The sequence below is a fragment of the Zootoca vivipara genome, chromosome 8, assembly GCF_965207765.1.
Source record: "Zootoca vivipara chromosome 8, rZooViv2.hap1.1, whole genome shotgun sequence".
Lineage (NCBI taxonomy): Eukaryota > Metazoa > Chordata > Lepidosauria > Squamata > Lacertidae > Zootoca > Zootoca vivipara.
In genome coordinates this window covers 24,399,629-24,415,340 of record NC_142591.1, presented here as the reverse complement: position 1 = coordinate 24,415,340, position 15,712 = coordinate 24,399,629, and the positions used below count along the sequence as shown (strand labels likewise).

Sequence of the window (15,712 nt, the reverse complement as noted above, 5' to 3'; positions counted from 1 at the left end):
AATCTGCAATGCACTCAGGTGCATCACCAACTCCATAAGCAAGAACTTTTTGTCAATGATGCATTAGGAATTCCAGTCACTGACAGTGCAGAACAAAAGTGGCCAATATAGTCTGCACTACTATGAGTCACAGGAAGGATTTCCCTTCCATCTACTTGTTCTTTTGGAATAATTCATTAGCTAAACGTTTTATGTGCCACAGTCACTCACTCTCTGACTCAGACACTTCTCCCGCCCCGCAATCTCCAAATCCTCAGTACTTGCCTGCACTCAAAACATGTTCCGGAAAACAAGTTAATGTGAGGTTTGTTTGTTTGTTTGTTTTTAGAAGCCTTTGATTATAATAGCGAGAGAAATTCTCTTTAGCACAAACGGAAGAAAACTATATATTTTTTTTTATCTTATTGCCATTGCAGTTAGGATACTTGGAGCCAGGAAGGCTTTTCGCCCTACGATTACACATACTCTGTTCACAAAGCCATCACATTTGCAGCCTGCTGCATTTCACGCACACCTCGTTCCTTGAATTTCACCATGATTAGTTTTTCACAATCATTTTAAGCACAAATTAAAATTTTGCACATTTTGTATATTACCGCTCAGGCTTGGTACACACACACACACAAAAAGCTCTCGTTTGGGTGAAGGGTGTGGCAGACGAAACATCGTAATCTCTCTAGCTGATCAAAATTCAACGAGGAAGGGAAGTGGAAGCAATACAGTGATACCTCGGTTTATGAACACAATTGGTTCCGGAAGTCTGTTCATAAACTGAAGCGTTCATAAACTGAAGCGAACTTTCCCATTGAAAGTAATGGAAAGTGAATTACAGGTAATCCATTCCAGATGGGTCTGCGGTGTTCGTAAACTGAAAATTCATAAACTGAGGTGTTCATAAACCGAGGTTCCATTGTACATATGGGAGGAAATGCTCCGTAAACACGTGTGTTGTGTGTTCCAATCTGTACTAGAGTTCTTTGAAAGTGTGCCATTAAATTTCAGGCTGCCAAGAAGTGCTGTCACACCACCTGAATGTTCCCTATATCAAAAATTTGATGCTTGAAAAGTTAGCATATCAGGGAGCGTTTTGATCTATCATAGACATAACAGTGAGATGTCTCTTGTCTTCCTTTAGATGTTACAGGTGGTGGCATTCCAACAGTGTTTGAAATTAGCCAGGCGCGTTTTGCACCTGGGCTTGGACCACTTGCGACCAAGTGGGCACCAGGATGCCGCCTGGCATCTCCACAATCTGGGGGATCATTGAATCTGGACTGTTTTCACACACTAATACCCCATCCTGTAGATGTCTATCAGTTACAATTTATCTGCACACTCAGAATGAATTTCTCGAACCAAAATGCTTTTTTCTGTGCAGCCTGAGCAGGAGCAGTCACCATTAAGAAAAAAAGAGGCTGGAATAGGCCAATATATACAGGTGAAACTCAGAAAATTAGAATATCATCAAAAAGTGCATTTATTTCAGTAATGCAACTTATTATTATTATTATTATTATTTATTTTAATTTTTACAAATGCTTTCTTTTGGAAATTCCACAGTAATAAAACAAATAGTTACAATAATACAAAAATAAACATTGCTATTACAGTTCATTAATTACATTCCATTTATAATTGACCTGCCTAACGACAAATAATTACAATTACAACAAATAAAGGTTTGACATATCTTGCCTTGCATGTCTCATATATTGGTTCCGCCTTTTAAGTTGCATTGCTGAAATAAATGCACTTTTCGATGATATTCTAATTTTCCGAGTTTCACCTGCATGTGGACTGTCCCTGGATCAAGTGACTTTTCTTCTTTAAGTTCTCAAAGTTCTTAATCTAGCTCAAGGTTGCCATCTGAACTAGTTAGATGTTCAACTGAGAATCACAGTCAGCCCATCATTCGAAAAATAAGACTTTAGAGCTGTCTTCCCCCAAAATGGCAACTAGGCATTCCATTCTGGCGACTGCAATCTTGGTTTAAGGAGCGATTTGGCACCTAGCTTAAATACCTGAGTTTCTAATACTGCACTCCAATACGAAACCAACATCTGCATTCCATGCAGTGGAACACTGCATCTGGCTGTTGCTAAATAGCTCTCGCTCTGCTATTGAGACAAATTCAAGCTACACCTTCCAACATTCTGTGTTGATTTAATATTACAGCCCATAAGACAGGGAACTAGGAATAAGCAAGCAAACAGGTACAAATTGCTTTAATCAGGTCTTCCCAAACGTACATTTGCTGTCTGGACAGTTCATGCTCAAATACTTTGCAATCTTGCTTAGATTGCTAGTTTAAGCACACACACCCCTTTCAAAATTCTGACTGGCCCTAACTTTTTGGGGTCATTTTAGGCAGGTGAAGGGCCTAGAGCTTGCCGATCAGAAGGCCGGCAGTTCGAATCCCCGCGCACGGGGTGAGCTCCCGTTGTTCGGTCCCAGCTCCTGCCCACCTAGCAGTTCAAAAGCACGTCAAGTGCAAGTAGATAAATAGGTAAACGGCGTTTCCATGCGCTGCTCCGGTTCACCAGAAGCGGCTTAGTCATGCTGGCTCCCTCAGCCTATAGAGCAAGATGAGTGCCGCAACCCCAGAGTCGTCCGCGACTGGACCTAACAGTCAGGGGTACCTTTCCCTTTCCCTTTAGGCATCTGAACGTCATATGATGAAGACAGACAAAACATTTTTTAGAGCAGTGGGGCTCTTCTGGAAACATCTCGCTGCACTCAGTTCAATATATGCTTATTCATCTCCAGGATTGAGCTTTGGAGGCAAAATAAAAGGTGTTTTTTTATTTATTTATTTACAGCAGAAGCTGACTATGGACAGCACTTATCAGTTCCCAAAAGGTCACCAAGAACTCTTCGTTCAACCTGGATCCCAAGTTAGTTTTGTACTTATTTCTTTTCTTTTTTTAAAGGATAATAAACATAACACAAATATACAGGCAACTTTTTTTTTCTTAAGGTGGGTGCCCCAATTTAAGAATGAGAAAAGTATGGACTGCTACACCAGCATTTGATGCACTTGTATGGGCGTCTCTCATTTCAGCTCCAGGAGAAACCCAGGAGCCCACTATGAGTGCCCCTTTTATATTTGTCTTTATTCCTTATTCAGCTCACTCTTTGCCCTAGATTCTTTTGGGTGGGGAGAAGAGAGGGCGCTTCACTACATAAAAGTCCTGCTTTGATTAGGAGCTCCAATTAGTTGCATATCTGATCCTTTCTTCCTCCTACGAGATCCTAAGTCTAAGGGCAATGACCACACCGAGGGCCTAGGAAGAATGCAGGAGTTTTCTTCTGCTCTTGAGATACACCTCTTGCCATGCAAAAGATGTGCATTGCAAGAGAGGGAGGTGAGCCAGCAAAAGGTCAGGCTCACCTTAGGCTGCCAGCGGGTGCTGCAGAAGAGGTAAAACAAAATTGTGCCAATCAGCCTGGGAACAGCTTCTTCACCCGCTAGACTAAGAAAGACACTTAACATTTATTTCCAGAAAGAAAAAGGAGGGGGGGGAGAGACTCAGAATGTCAAGGCTTTTGGTCTATTCAGACAAGCATTAAAAAAAAAATAATCCTTGGAACATTAGAACATTTCTGTGAGCCTACTAAAATAGCATTAATTCTATCTCTTTTTTTAAAAAAGCATTATATAGCAGCAGCTCTTATGTTGCATACACTATTCAGTATAAAGGCTCCCTGTAACTTCATTGTAATGCAGACCCCAGTACTTATTGGTGCTTCTTATATAATCATCAGATTGCATAACCTAATTGTGTCTGAAGTGCTCATGAAAAATGAGACATCACTTTAAAATTGGTTAATAATTCATTGGTGCTATTTAGGTGGAAAAAATACTTTTAAGCATCTGGAGCAGCTGACACTTTTTATTGACTTGTTCATTTGAAATGGGCAGAATACTAGTAATAAATATTTGGGCTCCATCTTTCACTGTTGGGCGAGGGCCATTCAGTCCCAGAAAAAGTCAGGAATGTGAGACTATTCCAGCTTCTTTCTTACATTTGGTGCTGAGAAATGTTTTTAGATGATTAGGAATACAGAAAGCAGCCTTGTAGCAAGTCATGTTATTGATCCATTGACCCAGGACTGTCTACCCAGTGTGGAGTAGTGGTCAGTGTGTTTGACTAGGACCTGGGAGACGAGTTCAAATCCCCATTCAGCCATATAGCTCACAGGGTGATCTTGGGCCAGTCACAATCTCTCAGCCTAAGTTGCTTCTCGGGGTTGTTGTGAGGTAGGGGGGAGAACTGTGTACAACAACCTGGAGGAAAAGATGGCTAGAAACACAATAAATATAGAATACCCTAAGTGACAACAATTTGTACGGGTTGTTCCTGACATAGACTACCCAACCTTTTCTAACGCAGCTCCTAATTGAATGTATCTGTCTAACAAATGAGAGCACTAAGCAGAGGGCAGGTGAGGTTTACCAAATTGACACAAACCAATCTTCCAATCAATACCCCTCTGTCCCAATACCCTTCTCTAGTACTTCAACGACATCAATCCCTTCCCACAACCCAAACACACGTACACCTGGCTTACTAAGTACACACCATCTCCTATGGAAAAATAATGATCAGCCACACTTCTAGGCTCTTCATTGAGCAACACACTTCGGTCTCAGTTCTGTGCTGCAGTGTGGCAGCTCTGTTCAGAATCTAAGATGACTTCCCCTTACAGAAGTGAACAACTTCTGTATTTCTCAGTCCAACTCCAGGCCTTTCGAGAATTGCAAAATCCTTGCCAAGGGCTTTTCTATACAATATGCTGGTTCCAGACTTGGTTCTCTCATTATTTTCTTTTCACGTTGATTTCACTGGGAACTACCGTAAGTGCAACTTAGTCTGGATTCAACCTTGCATCTTCCTAATGCAATAAATGCATGCTTATTTCCCATTTATTGCACACAGTCTTCACATTTCCTTTTTGGAGCATGGATGTCAACCACCTTGTGAAAATGTGATGTAGACTTTCATTACTTGTTGTGAGAGCTATATAGAATGCAGTTCCTTTAGTGTTGTGAGAATCTCCTGGGTGTTGCGTGTATATACGTTTGTGTGACAATTCCTGTGCTTACCTCTCTTCCCACCTGTGCTATTTTTCCACTGAGCTATGCTTCCCTCCATCCTGGAACCTAACCACAGACTAATAACCCAAAATTTAGGAATGTGCTCTATACCCTCTTTGCTTCATGTATAAAGGTAAAGGTAAAGGACCCCTGACAGTTAAGTCCAGTCGCAGACGACTCTGGGGTTGCGGCCCTCATCTCGCTTTACAGGTCAAGGGAGCCAACGTTTGTCCACAGACAGTTTTTCTGGGTCATGTGGCCAGCATGACTATGCCACTTCTGGCGAATCAGAGCAGCGCATGGAAACACCGTTTACCTTCCTGCCAGAGTGGTACCTATTTATCTACTTGCACTTTTTTGGTGTGCTTTCAAACTTGTAGGTTGGCAGGAGCTGGGACCAAGCAATGGGAGCTCACCCCATCGCGGGGATTCGAACCACCGACCTTCCGATCGGCAAGCCCAAGAGGCTCAGTGGTTTAGACCACAGCGCCACCCGTGCTCCATGGGCTCAGGGTAGATTGCAGTAATTTCATCTAAGTTACCAGATACCAAAAAGGGCTCATAGCCACTTAATTGTATGAATGCCTGGATGATATTTCTTTAGATAGTTTTTTTCTTCATTTAGTGACTGGCAGTGTAGTTTGCAAAACTTGTTTTTCCATAAACCATGGGTATCCTTACACATAGAATTCCCTATAAATCTTTGCCCAGTTCTTAATTTCCAAGAGACTATAGTTAAACAGATATGATCCCTGCTCACTTTGTATCACATTGCATGCAAGTTTTTCCTTAATCCACTACAGAGCTTTATCCGCACGGAAGACCTGTACTTCTGCATTCAGAAGCCCTGTCTTATGCTAAACTGCCAGCTTGTCTGCTCGCTATGCAAGCAGAAGCAAAGCTGTGTACCACATGGAACCCCAGCAGAAGTTCAAGAGAGAACCACAACTTTCAGAAATCCAGCCTTCCTTTCAAACAAATAACTTGCTTCTTAGAAAAAAGATGTAATGGGATTATCATACAACAAGACAATATTTGTTCCTCCTATCCAAACACACACAGATTGTGAGCAAGGCTATATTGATTCTTCCAACGAATATCAAACTGCAGCATACATAATGGATGTGTCAGAAACGATAAAATCAGAGGAGTCAACATTTCCAAAACATTACAGGCTTCTCTTAAGACAAAATGCAAGCTCAAAAAAAATCTCAGCGGCAAATTAAATATAGGCATAAAGACAAATTACAGGAGAAGGAGAAAACAAATGATGCATATGTTTTTAACACACTGTGCGTGGGTGTAGCTATGAGCAACAGATAGTGGGAGAGCACAAACATTCACAGCTTCCACTGCCACCAACTTAACCACTGCCTTAAGTGGAGAGGAGTGATGGAGGTGAGTGGAGGATAATTGGGCAAGGTTATGAGGCTGGCTAATGAAAAGAAAAGGAGAAAAGTAAATGGGGCAGCCTAACCATTCAATATCTAAGTGCAAGTTTAAAAGCAAGCTGGAGAAGATAAAGGGATTTGGTCTGGTTGAAAGAAAGAGAACCAGAGGAGGAGGAATTGGGATGAGGGAGCAAGAAGGAACATACAGAAACATATGAAGCTGTCTTATTCTTTATCAGTCCCATCTTTCTCTGACGAACAGCGGTTTTCTTAAGATCTCAGGCAGAGGCATTTTCCAGCCCCATTGCCCAAGATCCTTTCACTGAATATATCTGAGATTGCATCAGAGACCTGTATGCAACACAAGAAAAACCCAGCAGTGGATGACATGGTAGGATGCTGCTGCTGCTCACCTGATCTCTTCGTCGGTCACATCGCTACTGCTTACCAGAAAGTATAGGGGGAGCGACAAGGTGGTGACGAAGCCGGCACGGTGCAAATGTACCAGAAGAACCAATCCGGCACTCGTGCCACTGAGTCTGCAATGTGCCACTCTCACTGCTACCTCTCCCTGCTCCCCCTCTACCTCCACCCCCAAGAAGAAGAAGCAACTTGACCGACTGAAGGGCAGGTGGGCTGCAGCGCCCAACCATGCCAGTTGTGGAGCTACGGAGCTCTTCAAAGACAAATGAGGAAAAGGCTATTGAGGAAATCCTATCTACTCACTCACTTTGTCCCGTTGAATTCCATTGGGGCTTACTCCCAGCTAAGTGGCATTAGGATTAGAGCCTTATGCATCTACGTTTTAAGGGTGGAATTCAACGCAATGCTACGGAGACTGTTCTGTCTTGCCTGGTGGGGCAATCTCTCCCTGTCCTCCCCTGCTCACTGTTCTAGGGGTTCTCCCACTTCTCCATACCTGATTTGGAAAAAGCTCAGAGGGTACATGGAAGGAACAGGGGGGGGGGCTGTTGTGCTAGCAGGCGCTTTCTTCGACTAGCAGAACAGGCCTTAATATTTCTTTTTAAAATGTATAAACCATCTAAACCATCCCTTTATCCAAACCTGGATTTCAGGTTAGTATACAAATATATTTAAAGTTGCAAACATCTTATACAGCAAACCAACAGTGCAATGCAGTTGAGAAGCAAAAGCATACAACCAGCTGAAAATATCATTATGTAACATATCTGGGCATAGTGTATATGCCAACGCACAGTGTTGGTGCCAGGTGCAACACCCTCAAGAGGGCATTCCACACCCCTCTCTCTTTTGTACACCCATGATGCACTTCTTCCTTTGTACACCCATGATGCACCTTCAGCCTTTGGGTAGGCAATACGTTGAAATAAGTAACTGAATATGAGAAATGAGAAATATCACTGCACCTGGCTCACTGCCCAAAAACTTTCCCTCACAGTTTTGTTTTTGCCTTGAAAAACAACTCATTGTTCAGCCAGAAATCTAAGTAACGATGAACAAAATGACAGGTTTTTGTGGCACAGGTGTTAATTTATCAAACTATGTTTTTCCCTTCTGGTTTTGTCACAGCCATTTTAGATAGAAATTAAGAGCTGATTCACACATCACATTTCCATACAGACAGCCTGACAGGCAAGTCTTAAAAACGTACTATAAATCTATGAGCAACTTTAAGAACTGATTCGCATTTTACTTTTTGACACGTTCAAGTGCCCTTGACACTATTTGTCCTTCACAGTGGCTCATAGTGAAGATTTCTTATGTGGGAGTCCCCATGTGGTGATAACCAAAATTTACTACTGTACTTCAGAGAGATTTTGTTCAAATAAAAGAGAACCAATACCAGCTGCCACCCCATTTTGTTTTGTGCTACTGAACAAGAAAGAGATGGCTTCCTTTTCTGTCCACCCTTACATTCAAGTGATCAGCAGTATAGTTCTGACACTCCCTTTTAGGACTGTGCTGAATATCAAGTCAAGGTCAAAGAGGCAGAGGTGATACACACAATGATTTGTTCACTGGCCTCTCCAGCCCAGTCAACCTGAGCTGCATTTGCAAATGCCATCACCAGAATGGTTTGCCCCACATTCAAGACTCCCGGCTAGCTGAGCTTCATGGACTTTCCCAAATTCACCAAAGCCAGGCCCAACGCACATGGTTAATCTCATCGACGAGTAATTGCATTTTCCAAACACAGAGACGTTGCTATTGGGAAGATGGACCAGGCTACCTGCCTCACCTGCTGCATGACATCTATGCAACTCATAAGACATTTTCTGCAAAGAAGATATGAGCTGCAAGGCTCAAAGCATTAAAAGCTCTTTTCTCTAAAACACAGTCCGCAGCTTGATATATGCTTCAAAAGACTGCTTCTCCAAAAATTTATTTGGAACGGATTCATAAATTAAACAAGTAAAAGTATGCCTGCAAGGTAACACGAGCATGCCTTTTCCATTAGCTACTGGTTAATTACTCACTATGCGTGATGGACGGTTTTCCACGTGTCAGACTGAAAATTGCTTAACACAAGGGTGTGCAATTCAAGCCATCCTGAGGGTCATTTTATTGCCATTAGTAGACAACATGAGCCATGCCATAGGCTATAGACAGCCTGTAATAAGTGCTAACAGTATTCAAAGTATGACACACATCTCTGGGCTTGTGCATACTCCATATTGCCAAAAAACCAGCTTGCAGTCTGAAAGGTATGTCCCATCACAGAATCCCTTACATTTACCTCATTCAATGTGTTTTCCTCTCTCGTTTCCATTCATTTTTTGCATGCCAAGGTTTTCTGAAATTTCGTACCACCAGGTTCACCCAACTCTCCAGGCTCATACTATCAACAGATTTAACATGTCTCCCTCCAAAAAAGGAAGAGGACAGGGCAATTTTCTTTGGTTTGCTTTAAATGGAAAGTTGCATATATAGTCTGGTGCCACAACACATTGATGTTACAAATAAACAACCTCTGAAACTGTTATGAGAAGAAAGTGGAATCCCTTTCATGCTTCACTTATTCACGAACAACCCACAAATTCATTCAAAATGGCGACGAGCACTCTTCCTCCTAAGCTGAGGGTTCATCCCCACAGTCAATCTCTGCTCCTGATGCCCTGGGAGCCCTCAGCACAACTGGAAGGATAATTCCTGAATCTTCTATCTGCAGTTCCCAGCTTAGGGGAGACTAGGGCTCCGTTGTATCACACTGTATCTTAGGGCTGCCCTAAGCACCTTGGAAACACAATATGGCCCAGATGAGCTACAGCCCTTCTCCTGGGCTTGCAGCTGCATTCTGGAGGTTCTCACGAGCATCTCTGGGCCAAGGCCCTATTCCTCCCCCCTCAGGAGAGTCAGTATCTCGGCAACCACAAGTTTAGGTTTGCCACCAAGAATAGCCAAAAATTTAAAGACCCCTGATTTTCACAACGAGCACACAATGGAACAGCCAGAGTTCAGATGTACCCAGGTATGCCCATTCTGTGAGTTTAATGAAAAACTTGCTCCCAGTACATTTCCAAGCACAACTCAAAGCGTTAGTCCCAACCTTTGAAGCCCTAAACAGCCTTGGCCCTGCGTACCTGAAGGAGCGTCTCCACTCCCATCGTTCAGCCCGGACATTGAGGTCCAGCTCCAAGGACCTTCTGGCAGTTCCCTCACTGTGAGAAGTGAAGCTACAGGGAAGCTGGCAGAGGGCCTTCTCAGCAGTGGAGCCCTCCCTGTGGAACGCCCTCCCGTCAGATGTCAAGGAGACACTGAAGGCAGCCCTGTATCGGAAAGTTTTAATGTTTGACTTTTTTATGTTTTTATAGATGTTGAAAGCTGCCCAGAGTGGCTGGGGCAACCCAGCCAGATGGGCAGGGTATAAATAATAAAATTATAATTAATTATTATAAGAATCCCAATTTAAGACATGGTGGGCAACCTGCAGCACAGGTAGCAGTAGTTGTCCAAGACATCCATGAGGAGGGACAGGAAGGATAACAAAGCCTGACTATGGCACAGAATTAGGTCTATATTCCTGCCTGCACCTCCCATGCTGTCTGGCTCCTTAGGGACGAAACTGGTCCAAGGCACCATTAATGGCAGGCGCTAATATGGTATTCTTGCAAAAACAAAACAAAAAAACCCTTGCCTGCCCCTGACTTAAAAGACTCAGGCTAAAATGCTAAGCACACTTAACCTGGGAGTAAAAAGGTAAAGGACCCCTGGACGGTTAAGTCCAGTCAAAGGAGACTACGGGGTTGCGGCACTCATCTCGCTTTCCGGCTGAGGGAGCCGGCGTTTTTCCATGGACAGCTTTCCGGGTCATGTGGCCAGCATGACTCAACTGCTTCTGGTGCAAAAGAACACCGTGACAGAAACCAGAGCTCACGGAAACACTGTTTACCTTCCCGCCACCTATTTATCTACTTGCACTGGTGTACTTTCAAACTGCTAGGCTGGCAGGAGCTGGGACAGAGCAGCGGGAGCACACCCCATTGCGTGGATTTGAACCGCCGACCTTCTGATTGGCAAGCCCAAGAGGCTCAGTGGTTTAGACCACAGCTTGGGACTAAGCACCACTGAAAACAGTGGAGTTTATTTTTAGTAAACTTAAAACTAGGCTTAGGCTGCTATATTGGGGTGTCCAGTTGCTTACTTCTCATGGTCAGGTATATTCTACATTCATCATGCTAAGGCTGTCCTGTGTGAAAGCAGGCCAAGGAACAGATTTTACTTTCCGCAGTTCCAAATTTCACTATAGGCGTGAGCCATGTGCTATGAAGTTCACTTTCAGGTATAGGATAGAGAGGAAGCTGAAACACACTCTAGGAAGCGAGACACAAGGGTTGCAGAATCTTTAACCAAGAAGCCCAAAGAGAAAGAAAATCAGAGGCGGAAGAAAGCAACACCTGCTAAAGCTTTTGCCCTTCCCTTTCTCTGACTTTTCAGCGGTTCAGTGCATACTTCTATTCAAAAATAAGTGAAATCAAGGAAAGGTTTCTTAACAAATCAAAGAAAGGTTTCTCAGTAAAATACTCTTCAGTGCGGCATTATCTTTCGGAACACAGAGGATAAGAGGTCCGACAAAGAATCTATAAGACATGAAGAAGCAGTGCAATGAAATTCTTCACTCACAACTAAACGTTCAAAAAAGGGAAACCTCAAAAGGTTTGGAGACTTCACTGAAACCTGAAATGTCCTCAGGTTTCCCTCCAAGGAACAAACTCTTTTCATCATAAATTACATGTGACGATGCTCTGATGTTTCAAACTCGCTGGGGACAAGGATTGTGCCTTTTGATTTACCCTCAATGTTCCTACCATATTCCTCTTATTGCTTACGTATAGGGAACAAGGCAACCGTTGCTTGAACAGGCACACTCCCAAGAGAAGCATTTCGTATCTTAAAAAAGGAAGAAGCATAGCTAATAAGATTCCAATGCTCAACTTCAATCTGTCATAATGTTTTGTGCGTGTGTGTTCATATAAAGACCTTTATTGGCAACTTTTTCAGTGCCTTGTCATTTTTTTTAACCGACACATTAAACAAGCTGTTAGCTGGCCAAACAGTGACAACTGAAGGATGCTTTAGGATTTCCTGAAACCTTGAAAATACTGAGTAGAGCGGTATGTGCCCTGATCAACGGCGCAGCGTTGGGAGGGGAGGGCCTACCAGGGTGATTGAAAATTTTTAGGGGCACACCTATGCTTGGCTCCCTGTAACTTCACTTCTCTTAGTGAGGGAACCGCCAGAAGGTCCTCAGTGCTGGATCTCAGTGTCCAGGCTGAAGGATGGGGGTGGAGATACGCCTTCTGGTATACACCAAGTGGCAGCTAAACCGTCAGGCTATTTGAACTGCTTCTGTCCCAAATGGTGCATTTTTAAGAAGTGCGCTTGATACTTGCTTTTCCCTGCCTCTCTCCCAATCTCTTTTTCTTTGTCATCTTTTAAACTGTAAGCCTGACGACAACTGCCAGCTCCTCTGGTAGCCTTCTTGGGGTTGTTGTTGTTTAGTCGTTTAGTCGTGTCCGACTCTTCGTGACCCCATGGACCATAGCACGCCAGGCACTCCTGTCTTGCACTGCCTCCCGTAGTTTGGTCAAACTCATGTTCGTAGCTTCGAGAACACTGTCCAACCATCTTGTCCTCTGTCGTCCCCTTCTCCTAGTGCCCTCAATCTTTCCCAACATCAGGGTCTTTTCCAAGGATTCTTCTCTTCTCATGAGGTGGCCAAAGTATTGGAGCCTCAGCTTCACGATCTGTCCTTCCAGGGAGCACTCAGGGCTGATTTCCTTAAGAATGGATAGGTTTGATCTTCTAGCAGTCCATGGGACTCTCAAGAGTCTCCTCCAGCACCATAATTCAAAAGCATCAATTCTTCGGCGATCAGCCTTCTTTATGGTCCAGCTCTCACTTCCATACATCACTACTGGGAAAACCATAGCTTTAACTATACGGACCTTTGTCGGCAAGGTGATGTCTCTGCTTTTTAAGATGCTGTCTAGGTTTGTCATTGCTTTTCTCCCAAGAAGCAGGCGTCTTTTAATTTTGTGACTGCTGTCACCATCTGCAGTGATCAAGGAGCCCAAGAAAGTAAAATCTCTCACTGCCTCCATTTCTTCCCCTTCTATTTGCCAGGAGGTGATGGGACCAGTGGCCATGATCTTGGTTTTTTTGATGTTGAGCTTCAGACCATATTTTGCGCTCTCCTCTTTCACCCTCATTAAAAGGTTCTTTAATTCCTCCTCGCTTTCTGCCATCAAGGTTGTGTCATCTGCATATCTGAGGTTGTTGATATTTCTTCCGGCAATCTTAATTCCGGCTTGGGATTCATCTAGTCCAGCCTTTCGCATGATGAATTCTGCATATAAGTTAAATAAGCAGGGAGACAATATACAACCTTGTCGTACTCCTTTCCCAATTTTGAACCAATCAGTTGTTCCATATCCAGTTCTAACTGTAGCTTCTTGTCCCACATAGAGATTTCTCAGGAGACAGATGAGGTGATCAGGCACTCCCATTTCTTTAAGAACTTGCCAAAGTTTGCTGTGGTCGACACAGTCAAAGGCTTTTGCATAGTCAATGAAGCAGAAGTAGACGTTTTTCTGGAACTCTCTAGCTTTCTCCATAATCCCGCGCATGTTTGCTATTTGGTCTCTGGTTCCTCTGCCCTTTCGAAATCCAGCTTGCACTTCTGGGAGTTCTCGGTCCACATACTGCCTAAGCCTGCCTTGTAGAATTTTAAGCATAACCTTGCTAGCGTGTGAAATGAGCGCAATTGTGCGGTAGTTGGAGCATTCTTTGGCACTGCCCTTCTTTGGAATTGGGATGTAGACTGATCTTCTCCAATCCTCTGGCCATTGCTGAGTTTTCCAAACTTGCTGGCATATTGGGTGTAGCACCTTAACAGCATCATCTTTTAAAATTTTAAATAGTTCAGCTGGAATATCATCACTTCCACTGGCTTTGTTATTAGCAGTGCTTTCTAAGGCCCATTTGACTTCACTCTCCAAGATGTCTGGCTCAAGGTCAGCAACCACACTACCTGGGGTGTACGAGACCTCCATATCTTTCTGGTATAATTCCTCTGTGTATTCTTGCCACCTCTTCTTGATGTCTTCTGCTTCTGTAAGGTCCTTACCACTTTTGCCCTTGATTATGGTAATCTTTGTACGAAATGTTCCTTTCATATCTCCAATTTTCTTGAACAGATCTCTGGTTTTCCCCATTCTATTGTTTTCCTCTATTTCTTTGCATTGCTCATTTAAGAAGACCCTCTTATCTCTCCTTGCTGTTTTTTGGAAATCTGCATTCAGTTTCCTGTATCTTTCCCTATCTCCCTTGCATTTTGCTTGCCTCCTCTCCTCCGCTATTCGTAAGGCCTCGTTGGACAGCCATTTTGCCTTCTTGCATTTCCTTTTCCTTGGGATGGTTTTCGTTGCTGCCTCCTGTATAATGTTACGAGCCTCCATCCATAGTTCTTCAGGCACTCTGTCCACCAAATCTAAATCCTTAAACCTGTTCCTCACTTCCACTGTGTATTCATAAGGGATTTGATTCAGATTGTATCTTACTGGCCCAGTGGTTTTTCCTACTTTCTTCAGTTTAAGCTGGAATTTTGCTATAAGAAGCTGATGATCTGAGTTACAGTCAGCTCCAGGTCTTGTTTTTGCTGACTGTATAGAGCTTCTCCATCTTTGGCTGCAGAGAATATAATCAATCTGATTTCGATGCTGCCCATTTGGTGATATCCATGTGTAGAGTCGTCTCTTGTGTTGTTGGAAAAGAGTGTTTGTGATGACCAGCTTGTTCTCTTGACAGAACTCTATTAGCCTTTGCCCTGCTTCGTTTTGAACTCCAAGGCCAAACTTGCCAGTTGTTCCTTTTATCTCTTGATTCCCTACTTTAGCATTCCAATCCCCTGTAATGAGAAGAACATCCTTCTTTGGTGTCATTTCTAGAAGGTGTTGTAGGTCTTCATAGAATTGGTCAATTTCACTTTCTTCAGCACCGGTAGTTGGTGCATAAACTTGGATTACTGTGATGTTAAAAGGTCTGCCTTGGATTCGTATCGAGATCATTCTGTCATTTTTGAGATTGCATCCCATTACAGCTTTTGCCACTCTTTTGTTGACTATGAGGGCCACTCCATTTCTTCTACAGGATTCTTGCCCACAGTAGTAGATATGATAGTCACCCGAACTGAATTCACCCATTCCCTTCCATTTTAGTTCACTGATGCCCAGGATGTCGATATTTATTCTTGTCATCTCATTTTTGACCACATCCAGCTTACCTCTATTCATGGTTCTTACATTCCAGGTTCCTATGCAATATTTTTCTTTACAGCATCGGACTTTCCTTTCGCTTCCAGGCATATCCGCAGCTGAGCGTCCTTTCGGCTTTGGCCCAGCCGCTTCATCAGCTCTGAATCTACTTGTACTTGTCCTCCGCTCTTCCTCAGTAGCATGTTGGACGCCTTCCGACCTGAGGGGCTCATCTTCCAGCGTCATAACTTTTATATGCCTGTTGTCTTTGTCCATGGAGTTTTCTTGGCAGGGATACTGGAGTGGCTTGCCAGTTCCTTCTCCAGGTGGATCACGTTTAGTCAAAACTCTCCACTATGACCTGTCCATCTTGGGTGGCCCTGCATGGCATAGCTCATAGCTTCTCTGAGTTATTCAAGCCCCTTCGCCACGACAAGGCATTGATCCATGAAGGGGCTTCTTGGGGTAAAAGTAAATAATTATGTGGT

At 43.4% G+C, this 15,712-nt stretch overlaps 1 protein-coding gene across 8 annotated transcripts in view; it reads right to left on the bottom strand.

Annotated features, from left to right (window-relative positions):
- The window catches only part of FARS2 (phenylalanyl-tRNA synthetase 2, mitochondrial), a 201,033-nt gene that overhangs the window by 121,990 nt on the left and 63,331 nt on the right, over positions 1–15,712 (bottom strand). The gene's annotated exons all lie outside the window — the stretch shown is intronic.